This window comes from Lolium perenne, chromosome 5 (genome assembly GCF_019359855.2).
Source record: "Lolium perenne isolate Kyuss_39 chromosome 5, Kyuss_2.0, whole genome shotgun sequence".
NCBI lineage: Eukaryota > Viridiplantae > Streptophyta > Magnoliopsida > Poales > Poaceae > Lolium > Lolium perenne.
This window is the reverse complement of record NC_067248.2, coordinates 212,938,165-212,960,621: the sequence shown is the minus strand read 5'-3', so window position 1 is coordinate 212,960,621 and position 22,457 is coordinate 212,938,165.

The window sequence follows — 22,457 nt, the reverse complement described above, 5'->3', positions numbered from 1 at the left end:
TCCTGGTACTCCCCTCTCCCTCCTGGATCCCTCCTTCTACCCCACCCTTCCTGGTTCGTCTCACCGACGTTGACCCGTCGCCAACCTTCACAGATCCTCGCCGCCGGCGCCCCTCCGGTGGTCCCCAAGACGGCGCGCTGCCACCTTCAGGTTCACCTCGTCGAGGCTGTTCCAACGCACCCACACTCGCCTCCTGGGACGCCCCCGTTCGCCCGCGAGCATCCGCGTCTGCCGCGGTGACCACGTTCTCTGGAACTCGCAAGGCATCGAGCATCTTCCGTGCGGCCCGCACGCTTCGCCAGCGTGGCATCCACCTCGCTGCCCGGGCCCCACCTGTCATTCACGAGGGTAGCTCTCTCTCTGGTGAGAAATTCATCCAGATCCAGATCTGGATGTTTTTGCAGTTAGGCCCCTTCACCTTTCCGTTTCCTAACCCGGGGTCCTCTCTTCTGCCCGGTCAGCGCCGCGTTAGCTTCCCCGGGCCCCGCATGTCAGCTGCTGCGGGTAGCACAGCCTGGGTGAGAAAAATCTTCCCCTTTTCCCTATTTTACTGAAAATTCCAGAAAATGTGTAAATCTCGTATAAATCATATCTTTTAAATCGTAACTCGAAATTAAAAGTGTTGTATATGAATTTTGATCAGAAAAATGTGATGAACAATGATTATGACATCCATGCTTGCTGTTGCATAATGCATCATATAATATCGTGCTAGTTTGCATTACCACCTAATATGGAACATGTGGAATATGTGGGATATTATATAAATGATGTCCCGGTTCCATTTAACTTTGCGAAGCTCACCATGCCTTGTGTTGCCATGCTAATCAACACTTAACTTGTCAGTAGGAAATGCAACTCGAACCTAATAATTTGTTTGTCTGGGTTTCGATCCCGCTTAATTTGGATAATTGCATTGCACCATCTTTGCCATGTCATGCATATCATCTTGATCATGTTGGATCTTCTTTATCCATAGTAGTAAGACTTGCATCCGTTGATTGTCCAGCATTTGCTTCTTCCCAGATAGGATCGCGAAGTGGTGTTGTGAGATACGACAAGTTGTTCTGCAGCTTTTCACAGGCGAGCCCCCTCTCTTCACCTATTTTATGCTCTCCCCCGCACTGCTATCCTTATGTTGCGATTCTTTATCGAGTCACGTGTCCTATTCCACTTGTTACCATAATAATCATGTATGTATCATTCCTTAACCATAGCTGTTGCTTGATGTTTGAGCCTTGCGAGTCGTAGGCGAGTTTAGGCTTTGTTGTTTATCTCGATCTGTTATCGGGATATGTTGGGTTGTTGGGAGGTTATCACATGCTATATCAGTTGTTGGAGATACACATGCTTTACTTTAATGTTAACAACTAAAATTGTAAGCAGAGGCATCTGTGAGCCCCTTTGCGAAAGCATCGGAACTTTGACTCGCTAATGTCCCCTAGGACCCGAGTTCTTGTTATCTGTTCCGATATTGAGCGCTCTACCCATGCGTGGGGACGATTGTTGGGACCCCCCTCACCCATTACCTTTTCTCAAGTTAGTTGAAAAGGGGGCCACAACCAGGGTTTTATTTGGCGCATGCATGTTTATATATTGTTGCCTTCGGGTGTTTACTTCCTGTTGCATTCGGGTGTTTATTTCTGTACTGTACCTTGCGGGACGTTTAGCGAAGCGTGTGGTTTGCACGCCTAGCCGCCGGCGCAAACCTCTGAGTCCGTCTCGGAGTATGGCCGAACTTCGTCACGGGTAGCTTAGTTGGATGCCCCCCTAGACTTTCTTGTTGAACTAGGAACGGTCTTGTTGTGAGACATCGCCTGTAAGAAGTGGGTCGAGCATGCATATGCTTACATTTGGGCAACCCCTGCAGGGTGTACATCTTATCGATAAGCCTTGTTCGCGGTTATGGACGACTTGGAATTGTATAGCTTGATCATAGAACAACTTACACCGTTATCTTGTTGCTAATAATCTGCTAATAACTTGCGTAGTAATATAGCATTACTACAACCGATAACTAATAAAACTTGTCCACCGTTGAGTGCCTTTTACATTGCCTCTTCACAATTGTTGAAGGGGATGTGTGTAATCGGTTGGGTTATGTTTGTGTAGTATTTTATCTGTTACCTTGTGCGCTCTCTTATCTTATCTGATTAGACGGATGTTGTAGCGTGTCTCTATTGGTTATAGTTTTGTTGTCGCTAAACCTACCATATAGCCCCAGGCGATATGTATATTCGCCGGGCGAGCATAGCCATTTCTAGTCTCGCTAAGTACGTGCCGGAGTTCGTTCCTTGGTACTTACTCTCGCCTTTTCTCTTTCTCTTTTGCTTCCTCCCTTTTGTCGACAACCGATGGCCCGACTTCGACAGGTACAAGATGACGACGTTAGCAAGGTTACCCTTCCGGCTTGGCCTAGGCAGGGTTATGGACACCACTGGTTCTTCAGGACTCTTAGTCCGATTTGTATCTTGTGCGTACTCGGACGCATTCGATCTTCTGTATGATTCGAATCTTTGTATTGTATTTTGTATCTTGACTCGTTGGAGTCGTTGTTGTAATATATGTATCTTGTGGGCTCTATTGTAATCATGTTGTAATGTTACCGCTCGTGTTAATTCCTCTGGCATCACGTGTGTGATTCGTCGCGCACGTCGTGTCGGAGGGCGTCTCTGAATCGATATCGTGCGGATTTTGGCGGGATCGCTGGAATCCTCATGGTACCGGTTCCGGGGCGCCACAAGTTGGTATCAGAGCCCAGGTTGACGGTAACCCATTAGTCCAGCATGTAGGATAACCTTGCCAATGGTCGTTGAGTTTAGAGAGTCCAAACTATTTTCTAAAATTCGTTGGATAGATCTGATTAGCTCTGATTTTTCTCCTTGCCTACATTCTTTCTCCTCTTGCCTTTGCGAGTTTTGAATCTCCTCTTATCTGCTTCTCCGAGCCTTAGGTTCCAACGCGGGTTGGACGATCTTGGCCCCTCACCTATTAGGTCCGATCTTCGGAGGATCTCGACGGAAGCGCATCGTCAACAACGGAACAACGACTTCTTATTAGTGGTGTCGACCGATCAACATGGAGAAAGCATTCTTGTTAGTGGTGTCGAGAAGATCAACACTTTGCCACAAGAAGGTCCCACGCCAAGGTCGGGTGAAGATCAACAATGCGCCAGAAGACCCGATAGTTCACCTCTCTCCCCCTTAGGTTGACATGGAACCTCGGGGCGAGGTTCGTTGTTAGTGGTGTCGATTGTAACGGCCCCGGGTAGAACCCCCATTGTGCTTTTTCTTTTGTGCATCATCATGCATCATGCATCATATCATCCACAAGATTTTATCAAATTAAAATTATTTTGAATAAAAACTATTTTGAGTTTCCCCCTCCCATATGGTTTATTTAATAAACCTCCTCCTTCTACTCATTTAACAAAACCATCAAATCAAATTTACAAAATAAATAAAATGTTTCAAATGTTTTCTTTTTCAAAATCAAGTTTGGTTTCTGGTTTATTTGCAAACTCAAAACAGCTTTCAAAATAAAGGAGAAAAAGACTTAAAAGGAAACCCTAACTCTAACCAACTCTCTTCCTCTCTTCCAGCCTGATTCGGCCTTCCTTAGCCCAGCTCTTCCCTCCTCGGTGGCCCATCCTTCTCTACCTGCAGCCCATCCCGACCAGGCCCATACCTTTTCAGCTGGAGACCTTTTCTTCCTCGTCCTGACGCGCAGACACGCTCCTCGCGTGCTCGTTCCGTGGACGAGTTTTCCTCGCTGCGCCCACCTCCTTGCGTGAGCCCCTCTCACCTGCTCCTCCTTATCATCTCCTGCAGACCGAGCCTCCCCACATCGCTCTCCCTTCCCCACTTTTTCTTCCTCTGCACGAAAGAAGCAACGCGAAGGAGAGGGTTTTCCCTGGCGCCAATTCACCGCCGCCAGGCCAACTCCGCCCATCCCAAGCCGCGTCGCCGCCGCCGTTCGAGGGGCCTCACCGTCGCGCTGCTAATGGTGGAAGAAAATCGAGCCGGGGTTGGCTCAACACGTCGCCTTCGTCACGGTTCTCCCTCAGCACCGGCCGTCAATCCTCCGACTCCGTCCACCACAGTCCCTCCCTCGCGACATTGACCTCACCAGTGCGTTCCTGGTACTCCCCTCTCCCTCCTGGATCCCTCCTTCTACCCCACCCCTTCCTAGTTCGTCTCACCGACGTTGACCGGTCGCCAACCTTCACAGATCCTCACCGCCGGCGCCCCTCCAGTGGTCCCCAAGACGGCGCGCCGCCACCTTCAGGTTCACCTCGTCGAGGCGGTTCCAACCCACCCACACTCGCCTCCTGGGACGCCCCCGTTCGCCCGCGCGCATCCGCGTCTGCCGCGGTGACCACGTTCTCTGGAACGCGCAAGGCATCGAGCATCTTCCGCGTGCCCCGCACGCTTCGCCAGCGTGGCATCCACCTCGCTGCCCGGGCCCCACCTGTCATTCACCCGGGTAGCTCTCTCTCTGGTGAGAAATCCCTCCAGATCCAGATCTAGACATTTTTGCAGTTAGGCCCCTGCACATTTCCGTTTCCTAACCCGAGGTCCTCTCTTCTGCCTTGTCAGCGCCGCGTCAGCTTCCCCGGGCCCCGCATGTCAGCTGCTGCGGGTAGCACAGCCTGGGTGAGAAAAATCTTCCCCTTTTCCCTATTTTACTGAAAATTCCAGAAAATGTGTAAATCTCGTATAAATCATATCTTTTAAACCGTAACTCGAAATTAAAAGTGTTGTATATGAATTTTGATCAGAAAAATGTGATGAACATGATTATGTCATCCATGCTTGTTGTTGCATAATGCATCATATAATTTCATGCTAGTTTGCATTACCACCTAATATGGAACATATGGAATATGTGGGATATTATATAAATGTTGCCCCGGTTCCATTTAACTTTGCGAAGCTCACCATGCCTTGTGTTGCCATGCTAATCAACACTTAACTTGTCGGTAGGAAATGCAACTCGAACCTAATAATTTGTTTGTCCGGGTTCCGATCCCGCTTAATTTGGATAATTGCATTGCACCACACTACAAGAAATATGTTGACCTACGACCCTCCATTTTTTGTCACTGAATCGTCACCATATTTCATTTATGACAATTCTATGACAAAAAATAGATCGTCAAAAACGGAGCGTCAGGAATCAACCATCACGACCTTTTATTCCGAATCGTCATAGTCGTCTATGACGATATTAAATCGTCGTAACCATTATGACGATCCAATATCGTCACCGGCGATCTGGCCATGCCACATCAAATCCTACGTGGCAAGCTGACGTGGCGAAACTATGGCGAAATCGAATTGTCGTAATGCAAAATCAGCCCGGTCCATTTCAGTGGTCTACATGGGCTGAGCCCATTAATACCAGCATTGTTTGTCTAGACCTTACCCTCTTCCGGTCCATTTGTCTTTTTGGGCTTAGCCTTTTCAGAGCCTCTTTTTGGTCCATTTGTCTTGCCTTTTCAATTCATGTCTTGTTGGGCCCTAGACAGTTTACAGCCCGTTTTTGTCTATTTCCTTTAATTTCAGACATTTTGTTCCAAAATGTCACTGGCCCGTGGCCTATTTAGCACCCAATCAATTTATTTTGATATTCAATTTGTACATACAACTACTGTTTGCAGGCCATGAATTTCTATATAAACAACAAACGACTTCCCATTGTGAAATGATACAAAATGGAATTTCAAATACACACCATCACTTCTCTTACATAACATAAAACACACTTAATGCATAAAAGCAGCAACATGCGTGTTCCATCTAAGCTACAGTGACAACATCCAATCTCCAGGGAGGCTTCCATATATAATCCTATGAAACAAGGAAACAAGAGTAAGGACTGGTAAAGTAACGAATAGGGAAAATAATATCAGCTGTGCAAATCAAAACATCTACCACTTGTCATGCACCCTCAGTATTCAATCCCAACATGCAACAAGATTGCATAGAATAATTTTAGTCCTAGCTATTACATTTCTTACAATTAATTGTTTTATGCTAACTGATAAAGATAGCACGGAACAATAGGTTGTACTTCCATATTGAACCAATGATGATGTTCAACGTAACAAATGCATGAAACATCGCAATGACAGTACTGAAATCACTCAAATAATCGTAATGAGGCACAAACCTCAGCGACAGTGTTGTGGGTATACTTCATGGGTGTACCATCGACAGTACCTAGATCCGGCAAGCCCGGGTGGCCCACAGATGGTGATGAGGCATGTGGCCCATCGGGCGGCCCAGTTGCTGTTGATCCTGACGGAAGATGTCCGGCCCAGGAGCAGGGAGCCGGATCCAACCGACATTGAGGAGGAACCCGGATCCACGGAGGCCCATTAAGGGACCCGGATCCGGTACGACGTAGATGGAAGGACGGATCCTTGACGTACACGGCAAGACATTGTACCGTAATTAGGAAACCTGTATCCGGGTAGGACTCTCCATGTAAACCCTAGATCCGTGCGCCTTTATAAGCCGGATCCTGGGAGCCCTAGAGGCGGAACCTCAACTCATTGTAACATCGCGAAAGCGCCTAGATAATTCCAGACAAGCAGCAATAGGCCCTGTCATCGTGCAGGTGTTCCGAAGCTGGGTAAATCGTGTACCACCGTCCCGTGTGCACTCCGCCCTATGGCCCCTTCTTCTTCTCCCCCTCGTGAGGATCCCTCCTCCGAGGTACCGTCGATTAGGCAACGACAGTTGGCGCCCACCGTGGGGCCTGCGGCGTCTGGAGGCCGGAACCGGGAGGGTTCCGCCATGGGAAGCTACGACGACACCATCGCTGTGGGGCGCGTCCTCTACGCCGGAAATCTGCCGATCGTCCCTCCGGATGAGTGTTGGATTCCGGCTAGGACGAACCCCGTCAAGCTCTCCGTCGTCCCAGTTGGCGGCATACACATCTTCATCGGGGAACTGTCGATTCCGACGGAAACCCACTGGTAAGTAACGCAGACGCGACCGCCACAGAGCTGGACGCTGTCGCGAAGATCCGATCTGAGATGCAGGAGCTTCCCAAGGAAGATTCCGCCTCGGATCTGAAAATTTCAAAGCCCACCCAATCCGCCCCTGAGTAGGAAATAACGGTGGAAGACCAATGCAGATCCGCGTGGGTCTCCCAGGTGTTAGAAAAGCAGAGGTGCCACTTCGTACACTTCTTGGCCCATACCGCCGGAACCGCCCCTCAAGAAGACGGAGCTGGTCCTGAGCAGGTAGAGGCACCAGAAAACGACGCTGTTCCGGATTAGGCTGAGCCTATCGGAGAAAGCGAAACTCCGGCTGAAGAATCGATTTTGGGCAATCTGAGCCCAATTTCCGGAGATACCCCCTCCATGGATACTGACGAGTTCAACCGCAAGCTAGGGGAGTACGGTTTCGGTGATCAGCCTGAAGTTGACTCCGCCCAGCCTAAGCAAGTACTTGCAACCGTAGCGGCGCTGGGAGAACCTGGATCAGAAGGGGCAACCGCCCAATCCGACCCTCAGCCATCCCGCCAAGGATCTCCAATGTCACGGGAGCGACCCCGCAGGGATTCTTCCTCGGAGGACCTCCTGTCACCTAAAGAGATGGTTGCACAAGCAGGCATGGATGCAGTTTATCGCTCGGATATTCTTAACAAACCCATTACTCCCGAAGACGTAGAAGCGTTAGAAGCTAAGAGACTGGAGATGCTGGCCACAGCCAAGAAGTTTAAGGACACCGCAGCCGCCATGCTAGAGGAAAGGAAGCACGCCGCAGTTTTTGTGGAAGACTTCATCCAGCGTGAGCAGGAGGTGGACGAAGGACTGGCAAAGGTCAAGGAACTCCGAAAGCATTGGGAGGACAAGATCGTTGAAGCTCATCATGAGGTCGAAAGGGTCCGGCGCGACTTGATAGCTCCCCGCAGGATCACCTTCGCAACTCCAACGGAGCAGCAGCCGTTCGCAACCCCAAAGGACAATATGACGAACGCTGCAGAGATCTTGAAGAAAAAGAACGAGGAGATCGACATCGACTACGTTCGCACGCTCGTCGCTTCAGCAATGAGGCAGCAGAGCAAGGCAGACACTTCGCGCAGATTGGAATCTAACCCGGAGCATTGCGTCTCCACTGCGCATGACGGTCGCCATCGAGATGACGAATCGCGAACCGGATCTTCGGAACGCAGAAGGAAAGCCAGAGAGCACCCGAATCCAATCCCCGTCCCATCAAGGACGCCTCCATCAGATCCAAGAAAGGGAAAGGATGCAATGTACTCTGGACGGGACAAGTACCGCAACCCCTCTCCTCCGCCTAATGGTTACCCGCGACCCCCTCGCCACCGTAGTCCAGCCGGAAACACCATGCCCCCAGGGCATGGTGGGATTGTAATCCGCGACAACGTGCTGCCAAGAAACAGAACCAGGGAGCACACGCCGGAACCTCGCCGGAACCAGAGCAACGATCGTGAGCCCGAGCCCAGGAGGATTCGGAATGAGGAGCGCGACCCGGAACCTCGCCGGAGCCGGAACGACCAGGGCAGCCAACGCCATGGCGAAGGCAGCCACAGGAGCCGGAGCCAGCACCGGGAGGGCCGAGGAGAATCTGAAGGCGGAAGCAAGAAGTCGGATCGACCCCCTCGCAGGTCTCCCTCACCACCACCTAGCGGTGGCGGCGGAGGTGGAGACGGAGGCGGCGGCCGGAGATCTCGCTCCCGCTCACAATCTCCTCGCCAAGGCCCGCGCGACGCGCGGGAACGCCTAAACGAATACAGAACCGACTACATCGGTCCGAAGTGCTTTGGCAGGATGATTCGAGAGGAACCAAAGCCAAGGATGAACCTCAAGCTACCCGGAAACCTGAAGCATTATGATGGCACCGAAAGGCCGGATACCTGGATTGAGGATTACTATAACGCAGTAACCTTTGCCGGAGGAACCCCTAATATCGCCTGCCGCATGCTCCAGTTGTACCTTGTAGGTCCAGCCCGGATCTGGCTCAGTGACCTCGAAAAGAATTCCATCTTTTGCTGGTTTGACCTGAAGACCGCTTTCGAGAAACACTTCTGAGGCACCTACAAAAGACCTGCCACGGCAAGCAACTTGCAAGCCTGTATCCAGAAGAAGGGAGAATCCTCAAGACATTTCCTCACACGATGGTTGGCATGCAGGAACGAGTGCGAAAATGTCGACCACGCCACTGCCATGTACGCCTTCATTGGTGGACTGCAGAGGGGAGGATTGCTGAGGCATACGCTCACTCGTTTGGCTAACTCAAATAAACTGACTTTGGATGAAATGATCTCCATTGCCAGTGATCATACTGCCGCCGATGATGACGCAGGCGGTGATCTCGCAGCTACAGCAATCCCCCTACATCAACAAAAGAAGAACCGTGATAACGGCAACAGCAGCCATAAACGCAAGAACCACGATGACCGAGAAGAGTGGCGGATCCGAGATGGTCGCCATGGCGTTTCAACGCGGAGGTTCGGGGAGGCGGAAGAGGACGCGGCCATGGAGGCGGAGCCGGCGGGGGTCGACGGCATGGCACCGAGGTCACGGTGGCGGATCCCGCGCCCCGCAAACCTATGAGGAGTACGAGAGACATGCCTGCACAGCCCACTTGGACCCGGTTACAGGGAAGTCCACTCACACCAACCGCAACTGCAAGTGGGTCAATGATCTAAAGAACGACCCGGAGGCAGGATACAAGCGAGCCCGGAAGCACCGCCCACGCGGCAAGGGAGGCAAGGACAAGAACAAGGACAAAGAGGAAGACAGTTCCGAGGCGATGGATGAGGATGATAACTCGCCGGATCCCAAGGCAGGGTCCGCAGGTAAATCCAACCCATTCGAGAAAAAGAGCGTGTGGGCTTACCACACTTTCCTCGGAACCCCAACAGTCCGCGCTACCAAGTCAGCTACCCGGATCCTGAACGCCACAGTTCCGGCTGTGCCGCAGTATGTCAGGTGGTCGGAAGTCCCATGCACATTTGATAGGGAGGATCACCCTGCCATTGTGCCAAAAGAATGCTACGCCTTGGTTGTAAGTCCCCGCATAGACGGGTATGACTTCTCCAAGTGCCTCATGGATGGCGGAGCCAGCTTGAACATCATGTACCTGGAGACTCTAGAGCGGATGAACCTCACCAAGGAACAGCTCAAACACAGCAACACTGAGTTTCATGGCGTGGTTCCGGGTAAGAAGGCGAATTCCCTCGGCAGCATCACACTTCCCGTGGCTTTTGGTGATGTTCACAATTTCCGCGAGGAGAAGATCACGTTTGAAGTTGTGCCCTTCAAGAGCCCCTAACACGTCATCTTCGGCAGGCCCACCTACCACAAGTTCCACGCAAGAGCGTGCTACATCTACAACAAGCTCAAGATTCCGGGTCCTAAGGGTATGATTACCATATCCGGAGACTACAAAAAGGCTCATGAGTGCGAGTTAGGCGAAGCCGCCTTCGCAGTACGTGATATACGGAGAAGAGCTGAAAGGCTACAGAGCCGCGGTGGATCCGACTGAAATGCAGACCACCAAGAAGCAGATCTCCGAGCACAAAAACTCCTTCAAGGCCGCGATAGAGACCAAGAAAGTCAACTTCAAGGAAGACGACGATTCCAAGCAGGTCTCAGTCGGAGCCAACATGGACCCCAAATAGGAAGACACGCTCGTCGAGTTCCTCCGCGCTAACATGGATATCTTCGCATGGCAGCCTTCTGACATGTCCGGAGTACCAAGGGAACTCGCCGAGCACTACCTCAACATAAACCCGGGGGCTAAACCGGTGAAGCAAGCTATGCGACGCTTTGGAGACAAGAAGCGCCGCGCCATAGGAATGGAGTTAGCAAAGTTACTAGAGGCAGGTTTTGTAATAGAAGTTATCCACACTGATTGGATCGCAAATCCCGTCCTTGTACCCAAAAAGAACACTGAAATACTAAGAATGTGCATCGATTACTCTGGCTTGAACAAACATTGCCCGAAAGATCCGTTTCCCCTGCCGCGCATTGACCAAGTCATTGATTCGACGGCAGGGGCGGAACTTCTGTGTTTTCTTGATGCGTATTCCGGGTATCATCAGATCCGGATGAAGGAGTCCGACCAAAAGGCGACCTCATTCATCACCCCGTTTGGCACTTACTGCTATGTTACTATGCCCTTTGGCTTGAAAAACGCAGGTGCCACCTACCAACGTATGATGCAGCGGTGCTTGAAGGACCAAATTGGCCGGAACGTACACGCCTACGTCGACGACATCGCGGTCATGATTCGGAAAGGATCCGACTTGATCAGCGATCTCACAGAAACCTTTGAGAATCTCCGTCGGTACAAGATGATGTTGAATCCGCTAAAGTGCGTCTTTGGCGTACCAGCTGGAAAACTCCTTGGCTTCATTGTCTCTAATAGGGGCATTGAAGTGAACCCGGAAAAAATCAAGGAAATTTTGTGCATAAAAAGGCTAACTTGTCTTAAAGATGTACAACGGCTTACTGGTTGTGTCGCAGCAATCAGCAGGTTTGTTAGCCGTCTTGGCGAGAAGGCACTACCCTTGTACAAGCTACTGAAGAAAACAGACAAATTTGTCTGGGACGAGGCAGCAGATGCAGCACTTCAAGGGTTGAAGGAAATACTCACCTCCCCACCTATCCTAGCAGCTCCAGGAGAGTCAGAGCCTATGCTCCTTTATCTGGCAGCTACCAACAGGGTCATCAGCCTCGTCATCGTGGTTGAGCGACAGGAAGAAGGTCACGAGTACATAGTCCAAAGGCCAGTCTACTATATTAGCAAAGTCCTTACGGAGTCCAAACAGCGCTACCCTCACTTTCAGAAGTTAGCCTACGGAGTATTCCTAGGCAGCAGGAAGCTGAGACACTACTTCCAGGAGCATCCAGTAACAGTCGTGAGCAAGGCTCAGCTGTCAACGATTCTCAACAACGCTGACGCAACAGGACGCATAGCAAAATGGGGCATTGAGTTATCTGCCTTCGACATCAACTACAAAGCCAGGACCGCGGTCAAATCCCAGGTCTTGGCAGATTTCGTCGCAGATTGGACAGAAGCTCCGAATATGAACCTGGAGCCGGAACCTGAGACTTGGGTCATGCACTTCGATGGATCCAAGCAGCATCAAGGCTCAGGAGCCGGAGTCACCCTGAAGTCCCCTACCGGAGAAGAACTGCAGTACGTTCTGCAGATACACTTCGAAGCTACAAACAATATGGCGGAATACGAGGCTCTACTACACGGATTGCGCATCGCCAAGGAGATAGGGATCAAGCACATCATATGTTGCGGAGATTCAGACCTGGTGGCACAACAAGTAGCCGGAACCTGGAACGCCAGAAACTCCGTCATGGCGGCTTATAGAGACGAAGTTGACGAGATCGCCAAACATTTCCTCGGATACGAAGTCAAGTACGTCAGGCGAGATGACAACACAGCGGCAGATATGCTATCCAAGCTCGGATCCGGCAGGAAGCCAATTCCACCCGGAATTTTCCTGGAGCATCTCCGGATACCCTCGGTGAAGGGCGCTAACCCGGAAAACCCAGAGGTGGCAGTATCTCCGGCTAAGGAAGTGATGGCTATCATTCCGGCTTGGACACAGCCTTTCCTGGACTACCTCATTGATCAGAAGTTGCCTGAGGACGAGGTCCTCGCGCGACAGATCATCAGACGAGCAAGATCCTACACAATTGTTGATGGACAGCTCTACAAACGAAGTGCAACAGGGGTATTTCTCAAATGCGTCTCCAATCAAGATGGCATTGAAATCCTCAGAGAGATCCATGCAGGGGACTGCGGGCATCATGCCGCCCCCAGGTCACTCGTTGCAAAAGCTTTTCGGCTAGGTTTTTACTGGCTCACATCTAAAGAAGATGCTGACAAAATAGTCAAGACCTGCCGAGGTTGTCAGTACTACGCTACTCAACCAAACGCTCCAGCCCAAGAGCTGAAGACCATACCTATCACCTGGCCATTTGCGGTCTGGGGGCTCGATATGGTTGGTAAGTTAAAAAGATCATCTCCTGGCGGTTTTGAATACCTTCTAGTCGCTGTTGACAAGTTCAGCAAGTCGATCGAGGCAAAGCCAGTGAGGAAAGCCGACGGTGCTACGGCACTAAAATTTGTCTGCAGCCTCGTGATGAGATTCGGCATCCCACACAGCATAATCACAGACAATGGCACAAACTTCGCACAGGGAGAATTGAAGGATTACTGTGAGACAGTAGGGATTCGACTGGACCTTGCATCTGTGGCTCATCCACAATCAAATGGTCAGGTTGAAAGGGCTAACGGCCTAATATTATCAGGAATTAAGCCGCGCCTTGAAGAACCGCTGCGACGAGCAGCTGGAGCTTGGGCTGACGAATTGGAAGCTGTTTTGTGGAGTTTACGAACTACCCCTAATAGATCAACAGGGTTTACCCCATTTTTCCTGGTATACGGATCCGAAGTCGTGCTTCCCTCCGACATCATCCACGATTCACCGCGAGTTTCCGCCTATGATACGTCTCCGACGTATCGATAATTTCTTATGTTCCATGCCACATTATTGATGATATCTACATGTTTTATGCACACTTTATGTCATATTCGTGCATTTTCTGGAACTAACCTATTAACAAGATGCCGAAGTGCCGATTCTTTGTTTCTGCTGTTTTTGGTTTCAGAAATCCTAGTAAGGAAATATTCTCGGAATTGGACGAAATCAACGCCCAGGGTCCTATTTTGCCACGAAGCTTCCAGAAGACCGAAGAGGAGACGAAGTGGGGCCACGAGGCAGCCAGACTACAGGGCGGCGCGGCCTAGGTCTTGGCCGCGCGACCCTGTCATCTGGGCCCCTCGTGACGCCCCTTGACCTGCCCTTCCGCCTACAAATAGCCTTCGTCGCGAAACCCCCAGTACCGAGAGCCACGATACGGAAAACCTTCCAGAGACGCCGCCGCCAATCCCATCTCGGGGGATTCAGGAGATCGCCTCCGGCACCCTGCCGGAGAGGGGAATCATCTCCCGGAGGACTCTACGCCGCCATGGTCGCCTCCGGAGTGATGTGTGAGTAGTCTACCCCTGGACTATGGGTCCATAGCAGTAGCTAGATGGTTGTCTTCTCCCCATTGTGCTTAATTGTTGGGTCTTGTGAGCTGCCGAACATGATCAAGATCATCTATCTGTAATTCTATATGTTGTGTTTGTTGGGATCCGATGAATAGAGAATACTATGTTATGTTGATTATCAATTTATATCTATGTGTTGTTTATGATCTTGCATGCTCTCCGTTACTAGTAGATGCTCTGGCCAAGTAGATGCTTGTAACTCCAAGAGGGAGTATTTATGCTCGATAGTGGGTTCATGTCTCCGTGAATCTGGGGGAGTGACAGAAACCTCTAAGATTATGGATGTCTGTTGCCACTAGGGATAAAACATTGGTGCTATGTTCGAGGATGTAGTTACTGATTACATTACGCGCAATACTTAATGCAATTGTCTGTTGTTAGCAACTTAATACTGGAGGGGGTTCGGATGATAACCTGAAGGTGGACTTTTTAGGCATAGATGCATGCTGGATAGCGGTCTATGTACTTTGTCGTAATGCCCAATTAAATCTCACTATACTCATCATAATATGTATGTGCATGGTCATGCCCTCTTTATTTGTCAATTGCCCAACTGTAATTTGTTCACCCAACATGCTGTTTATCTTATGGGAGAGACACCTCTAGTGAACTGTGGACCCCGGTCCAATTCTCTATACTGAAATACAATCTACTGCAATACTGTTCTACTGTTCTCTACAAGCAATCATCTTCCACACTATACATCTAATCCTTTGTTACAGCAAGCCGATGAGATTGACAACCTCGCTGTTTCGTTGGGGCAAAGTACTTGGTTTGTGTTGTGCAGGTTCCACGTTGGCGCCGGAATCCCTGGTGTTGCGCCGCACTACATCTCGCCGCCATCAACCTTCAACGTGCTTCTTGACTCCTACTGGTTCGATAAACCTTGGTTTCTAACTGAGGGAAACTTACTGCTGTACGCATCACACCTTCCACTTAGGGTTCCCAACGGTCGCGTGCTGTACGCGTGTCAAGCTAAATTTCTGGCGCCGTTGCCGGGGAGATCAAGACACGCTGCAAGGGGAGTCTCCACATCCCAATCTCTTTTACTTTGTTTTTGTCTTGCTTAGTTTTATTTACTACTTTGTTTGCTGCACTAAATCAAAATACAAAAAAAATTAGTTGCTAGTTTTACTTTATTTGCTATCTTGTTTGCTATATCAAAAACACACAAAAAATTAGTTACTTGCATTTACTTTATCTAGTTTGCTTTATTTACTATTGCTAAAATGGGTACTCCTGAAAATACTAAGTTGTGTGACTTCACAACGACAAATAATAATGATTTCTTATGCACACCTATTGCTCCACCTGCTACTACAGCAGAATTCTTTGAAATTAAACCTGCTTTACTAAATCTTGTTATGCGAGAGCAATTTTCTGGTGTTAGTTCTGATGATGCTGCTGCCCATCTCAATAATTTTGTTGAACTATGTGAAATGCAAAAATATAAAGATGTAGATGGTGACATTATAAAATTAAAAATGTTCCCTTTCTCATTAAGAGGAAGAGCTAAAGATTGGTTGCTATCTCTGCCTAAGAATAGTATCGATTCATGGACTAAATGCAAGGATGCTTTTATTGGTAGATATTATCCCCCTGCTAAAATTATATCTTTGAGGAGTAGCATAATGAATTTTAAGAAATTAGATACTGAGCATGTTGCACAAGCATGGGAAAGAATGAAATCTCTGGTTAAAAATTGCCCAACCCATGGACTGACTACTTGGATGATCATCCAAACCTTTTATGCAGGACTGAATTTTTCTTCGCGGAACCTATTGGATTCAGCTGCTGGAGGTACCTTTATGTCCATCACTCTTGGTGAAGCAACAAAGCTTCTCGATAATATGATGATCAATTACTCTGAATGGCACACGGAAAGAGCTCCACAAGGTAAGAAGGTAAATTCTGTCGAAGAAACCTCTTCCTTGAGTGATAAGATTGATGCTATTATGTCTATGCTTGTGAATGATAGGACTAATGTTGATCCTAATAATGTTCCATTAGCTTCATTGGTTGCTCAAAAAGAATATGTTGATGTGAATTTCATTAAAAATAACAATTACAATGATTCTAGGCCATATCCTGCTAATGGTAACTCTTATGGTAGATATGTCTCACCTAATGAAGAAAAGATGCTAGAAATTGAAAAATCCACCAAGAGCTTTATGCAATCACAATATGAGCAAAATAAATTGTTTACTAAAACTATGAATGAGCAATCTACCTTGTTGAAGAATATAGGGAATCAACTTGAAAATCTGAATAGGGAGATCTCTGGGTTGCAAACTAAACTTGCTAATGCTGAAAACCGAATCTCATACATGTCTGCGTCACAATCTTCTTTAATAAATAAAATGGCTGCTAAACCTGAGGATATAGATAATAAAATTGTTACTACAGCAAATGCCATCCAAGTTAGAATTAATGAGAATATAAGATTGATGGCCGAATTGCGTGCTAGGTGGGAAAGAGAAGAAAATGAAAAAGAAGATAATATAGCTAAAGTTTGGACTATTACCACCACCAATAATGCTAATGCTACACAAGTTGCTGCACCTCCTACTATTACTAATAAAAGAATTGGTGTTAGCAATGTTTCCACTTCTAATGCAAAGCGCGAGAAACTGCCCGAAATTGCTAAAACTGCTTTGAAAGCGCTCGTGATAAAACTGCTGAAATTTTTTCCAACATTGGGGATGATGATCCCATTGCTTTAGATTATAATGGTTTGAATTTTGATGATTGCCACATCTCTGAAGTTATAAAGTTCTTACAAAAACTTGCTAAAAGTCCTAATGCTAGTGCTATAAATTTGGCTTTCACGCAACATATTACAAATGCTCTCATAAAAGCTAGAGAAGAGAAACTAGAGCGCGAAGCCTCTATTCCTAGAAAGCTAGAGGATGGTTGGGAACCCATCATTAAGATGAAGGTAAAAGATTTTGATTGTAATGTTTTATGTGATCTTGGTGCAAGTATTTCTGTTATGCCTAATAAAATTTATAATATGCTTGACTTGCCACCGCTGAAAAAATTGTTATTTGGATGTTAATCTAGCTGATCATTCTACAAAGAAACCTTTGGGGAAAGTTGATAATGTTCGCATTACCGTTAACAATAACCTTGTCCCCGTTGATTTTGTTGTCTTGGATATTGAATGCAATGCATCTTGTCCCATCATATTGGGAAGACCTTTTCTTCGAACTGTTGGTGCTATCATTGATATGAAGGAAAGTAATATTAAATATCAATTTCCTCTCAAGAAAGGTATGGAACACTTTCCTAGAAAGAGAATGAAGTTACCTTTTGATTCTATTATTAGAACAAATTATGATGTTGACACTTCGTCTCTTGATAATACTTGATACACACTTTCTGCGCCTAGCTGAAAGGCGTTAAAGAAAAGCGCTTATGGGAGACAACCCATGTTTTTACTACAGTACTTGGTTTTTATTTTGTGTCTTGGAAGTTGTTTACTACTGTAGCAACCTCTCCTTATCTTAGTTTAGTGTTTTGTTGTGCCAAGTAAAGTCGTTGATAGTAAAGTTCATACTAGATTTGGATTACTGCGCAGAAACAGATTTCTTTGCTGTCACGAATCTGGGCTGTTTTCTCTGTAGGTAACTCAGAAAATTATGCCAATTTACGTGAGTGATCCTCAGATATGTACGCAACTTTCATTCAATTTGAGAATTTTCATTTGAGCAAGTCTGGTGCCTCGATAAAATTCGTCAATACGAACTGTTCTGTTTTTTTTACAGATTCTGCCTTTTATTTCGCATTGCCTGTTTTGTTATGTTCGATGGATATTTCGATTCCATTGACTTTCAGTAGCTTTGTGCAATGTCCAGAAGTGTTAAGAATGATTATGTCACCTCTGAACATGTATATTTTGATTGTGCACTAACCCTCTAATGAGTTGTTCTAAGTTTGGTGTGGAGGAAGTTTTCAAGGATCAAGAGAGGGAGATGATACAACATGATCAAGGGGAGTGAAAGCTCTAAGCTTGGGGATGCCCCGGTGGTTCACCCCTGCATATATCAAGAAGACTCAAGCGTCTAAGCTTGGGGATGCCCAAGGCATCCCCTTCTTCATCGACAACATTATCAGGTTCCTCCCCTGAAACTATATTTTTATTCCATCACATCTTATGTGCTTTGCTTGGAGTGTCGGTTTGTTTTTGTTTTTTTTTTGTTTGAATAAAATGGATCCTAGCATTCTTTATGTGGGAGAGAGACACGCTCCGCTGTAGCATATGGACAAATATGTCCTTAGGCTCTACTCATAATATTCATGGCGAAGTTTTTTCTTCGATTAATTGTTATATGGTTGGAATTGGAAAATGATACATGTAGTAATTGCTAAAATGTCTTGGATAATATGATACTTGGCAATTGTTGTGCTCATGTTTAAGCTCTTGCATCATATACTTTGCACCTATTAATGAAGAAATACATAGAGCATGCTAAAATTTGGTTTGCATATTTGGTCTCTCTAAGGTCTAGATAATTTCTAGTATTGAGTTTGAACAACAAGGAAGACGGTGTAGAGTCTTATAATGTTTTCAATATGTCTTTTATGTGAGTTTTGCTGCACCGGTTCATCCTTGTGTTTGTTTCAAATAGCCTTGCTAGCCTAAACCTTGTATCGAGAAGGAATACTTCTCATGCATCCCAAATACTTGAGCCAACCACTATGCCATTTGTGTCCACCATACCTACCTACTACATGGTATTTCTCCGCCATTCCAAAGTAAATTGCTTGAGTGCTTCCTTTAAATTTCCATTCTCTACCTTTACAATATATAGCTCATGGGACAAATAGCTTAAAAACTATTGTGGTATTGAATATGTACTTATGCACTTTATCTCTTATTAAGTTGCTCGTTGTGCGATAACCATGTTCACTGGGGACGCCATCAACTACTCTTTGTTGAATATCATGTGAGTTGCTATGCATGTTCGTCTTGTCTGAAGTAAGAGCGATCTACCACCTTATGGTTAGAGCGTGCATATTGTTAGAGAAGAACATTGGGCCACTAACTAAAGCCATGATCCATGGTGGAAGTTTCAGTTTTGGACATATATCCTCAATCTCATATGAGAAAAATAATTGTTGCTACATGCTTATGCATAAAAGAGGAGTTCATTATCTGTTGTCTATGTTGTCCCGGTATGGATGTCTAAGTTGAGAATAATCAATAGCGAGAAATCCAATGCGAGCTTTCTCCTTAGACCTTTGTACAGGCGGCATAGAGGTACCCCTTTGTGACACTTGGTTAAAACATGTGCATTGCGATGATCCCGGTAGTCCAAGCTAATTAGGACAAGGTGCGGGCACTATTAGTATACTATGCATGAGGCTTGCAACTTGTAAGATATAATTTACATGATACATATGCTTTATTACTACCGTTGACAAAATTGTTTCTTGTTTTCAAAATCAAAGCTCTAGCACAAATATAGCAATCGATGCTTTCCTCTTTGAAGGACCATTCTTTTACTTTTATTGTTGAGTCAGTTCACCTATTTCTCTCCACCTCAAGAAGCAAACACTTGTGTGAACTGTGCATTGATTCCTACATATTTGCATATTGCACTTGTTATATTACTCTATGTTGACAATATCCATGAGATATACATGTTACAAGTTGAAAGCAACCGCTGAAACTTCATCTTCCTTTGTGTTGCTTCAATGCTTCTACTATGAATTATTGCTTTATGAGTTAACTCTTATGCAAGACTTATTGATGCTTGTCTTGAAGTACTATTCATGAAAAGTCTTTGCTATATGATTCACTTGTTTACTCATGTCATTTACATTGTTTTGATCGCTGCATTCACTACATATGCTTTACAATAGTATAATCAAGGTTATGATGGCATGTCACTCCAGAAATTATCTTTGTTTATCGTTTACCTGCTCGGGACGAGCAGGAACTAAGCTTGGGGATGCTGATACGTCTCCGACGTATCGATAATTTCTTATGTTCCATGCCACATTATTGATGATATCTACATGTTTTATGCACACTTTATGTCATATTCGTGCATTTTCTGGAACTAACCTATTAACAAGATGCCGAAGTGCCGATTCTTTGTTTTCTGCTGTTTTTGGTTTCAGAAATCCTAGTAAGGAAACATTCTCGGAATTGGACGAAATCAACGCCCAGGGTCCTATTTTGCCACGAAGCTTCCAGAAGACCGAAGAGGAGACGAAATGGGGCCACGAGGCAGCCAGACTACAGGGAGGCGCGGCCTAGGTCTTGGCCGCGCGGCCCTGTCATCTGGGCCCCTCGTGACGCCCCTTGACCTGCCCTTCCGCCTACAAATAGCCTTCATCGCGAAACCCCCAGTACCGAGAGCCACGATACGGAAAACCTTCCAGAGACGCCGCCGCCGCCAATCCCATCTCGGGGGATTCAGGAGATCGCCTCCGGCACCCTGCCGGAGAGGGGAATCATCTCCCGGAGGACTCTACGCCGCCATGGTCGCCTCCGGAGTGATGTGTGAGTAGTCTACCCCTGGACTATGGGTCCATAGCAGTAGCTAGATGGTTGTCTTCTCCCCATTGTGCTTAATTGTCGGGTCTTGTGAGCTGCCGAACATGATCAAGATCATCTATCTGTAATTCTATATGTTGTGTTTGTTGGGATCCGATGAATAGAGAATACTATGTTATGTTGATTATCAATTTATATCTATGTGTTGTTTATGATCTTGCATGCTCTCCGTTACTAGTAGATGCTCTGGCCAAGTAGATGCTTGTAACTCCAAGAGGGAGTATTTATGCTCGATAGTGGGTTCATGTCTCCGTGAATGCAGGGAGTGATGAGAAACCTCTAAGATTATGGATGTCTTGTTGCCACTAGGGATAAAACATTGGTGCTATGTTCGAGGATGTAGTTACTGATTACATTACGCGCAATACTTAATGCAATTGTCTGTTGTTAGCAACTTAATCGGAGGGTTCGGATGATAACCTGAAGGTGGACTTTTTAGGCATAGATGCATGCTGGATAGCGGTCTATGTACTTTGTCCTAATGCCCAATTAAATCTCACTATACTCATCATAATATGTATGTGCATGGTCATGCTCTCTTTATTTGTCAATTGCCCAACTGTAATTTGTTCACCCAACATGCTGTTTATCTTATGGGAGAGACACCTCTAGTGAACTGTGGACCCCGGTCCAATTCTCTATACTGAAATACAATCTACTGCAATACTGTTCTACTGTTCTCTGCAAGCAATCATCTTCCACACTATACATCTAATCCTTTGTTACAGTAAGCCGGTGAGATTGACAACCTCGCTGTTTCGTTGGGGCAAAGTACTTGGTTTGTGTTGTGCAGGTTCCACGTTGGCGCCGGAATCCCTGGTGTTGCGCCGCACTACATCTCGCCGCCATCAACCTTCAACGTGCTTCTTGACTCCTACTGGTTCGATAAACCTTGGTTTCTAACTGAGGGAAACTTACTGCTGTACGGATCACACCTTCCACTTGGGGTTCCCAATGGTCGCGTGCTGTACGCGTGTCAGCCTACAATGAAGAAACAGCTGACGAAGCCAGACAGCTATCTGTGGACCTGATCGAGGAAGCTCGGAACCTAGCTGACCAGCGCTCCGCTATCTACCAGCAGAAGCTCCGACGCTATCATAGTCGTCGAGTTCGGAATCGCTCCTTCATGGCAGGAGACCTGGTCATCCGCCTTCGGCAGGTGAAAGACCATAAGCTGCAGTCTCCATGGGAAGGACCCTTCGTCGTTAGCAGAGTGCTTCATAACGGGTCGTACTACCTTGTTGATTTCCGCGAGCTGAAGGATAGACCTACTAATTGGCACCGGAAACGCAAGTGTGAGGATCCGGATGACATCTACGACGAGACAGATCGCCCTTGGAACATCGCACAGCTACGTCCTTTCTACACTTAGCGTATTTTTTCCGAGTTACAAACTCTGTAATAGTTATACATGATCAATGAAATAAAGCTTATGGTTCACTCTCTGAGTCTTTTACCTCCTTTACTTGTTCATTTTTAGATCATGTATGTTTTCCGACTAAAACCGCAGAGCTGGATTTTTCCGCCTAGGCGTGTATAAAAGTTGTGATTTTCAAAAATCGTCCTTTAGGACGTAAGCTTAAGTTTTCTGATTAAAATTGTTATCTGTTGCGACCTCGTGGATTCCAGTAGCGATTTCCGGCACCTATGCTTGGGGGCTTGTTTCCGCGGTTATTGACGGATTGCCATTGGGCTTCGTCGCCGCTGGCGAGTGTTTCCGGCTAAGGTCCTCCGGCTCGCGGAAGGTCAAGCGGGCAAGCCGG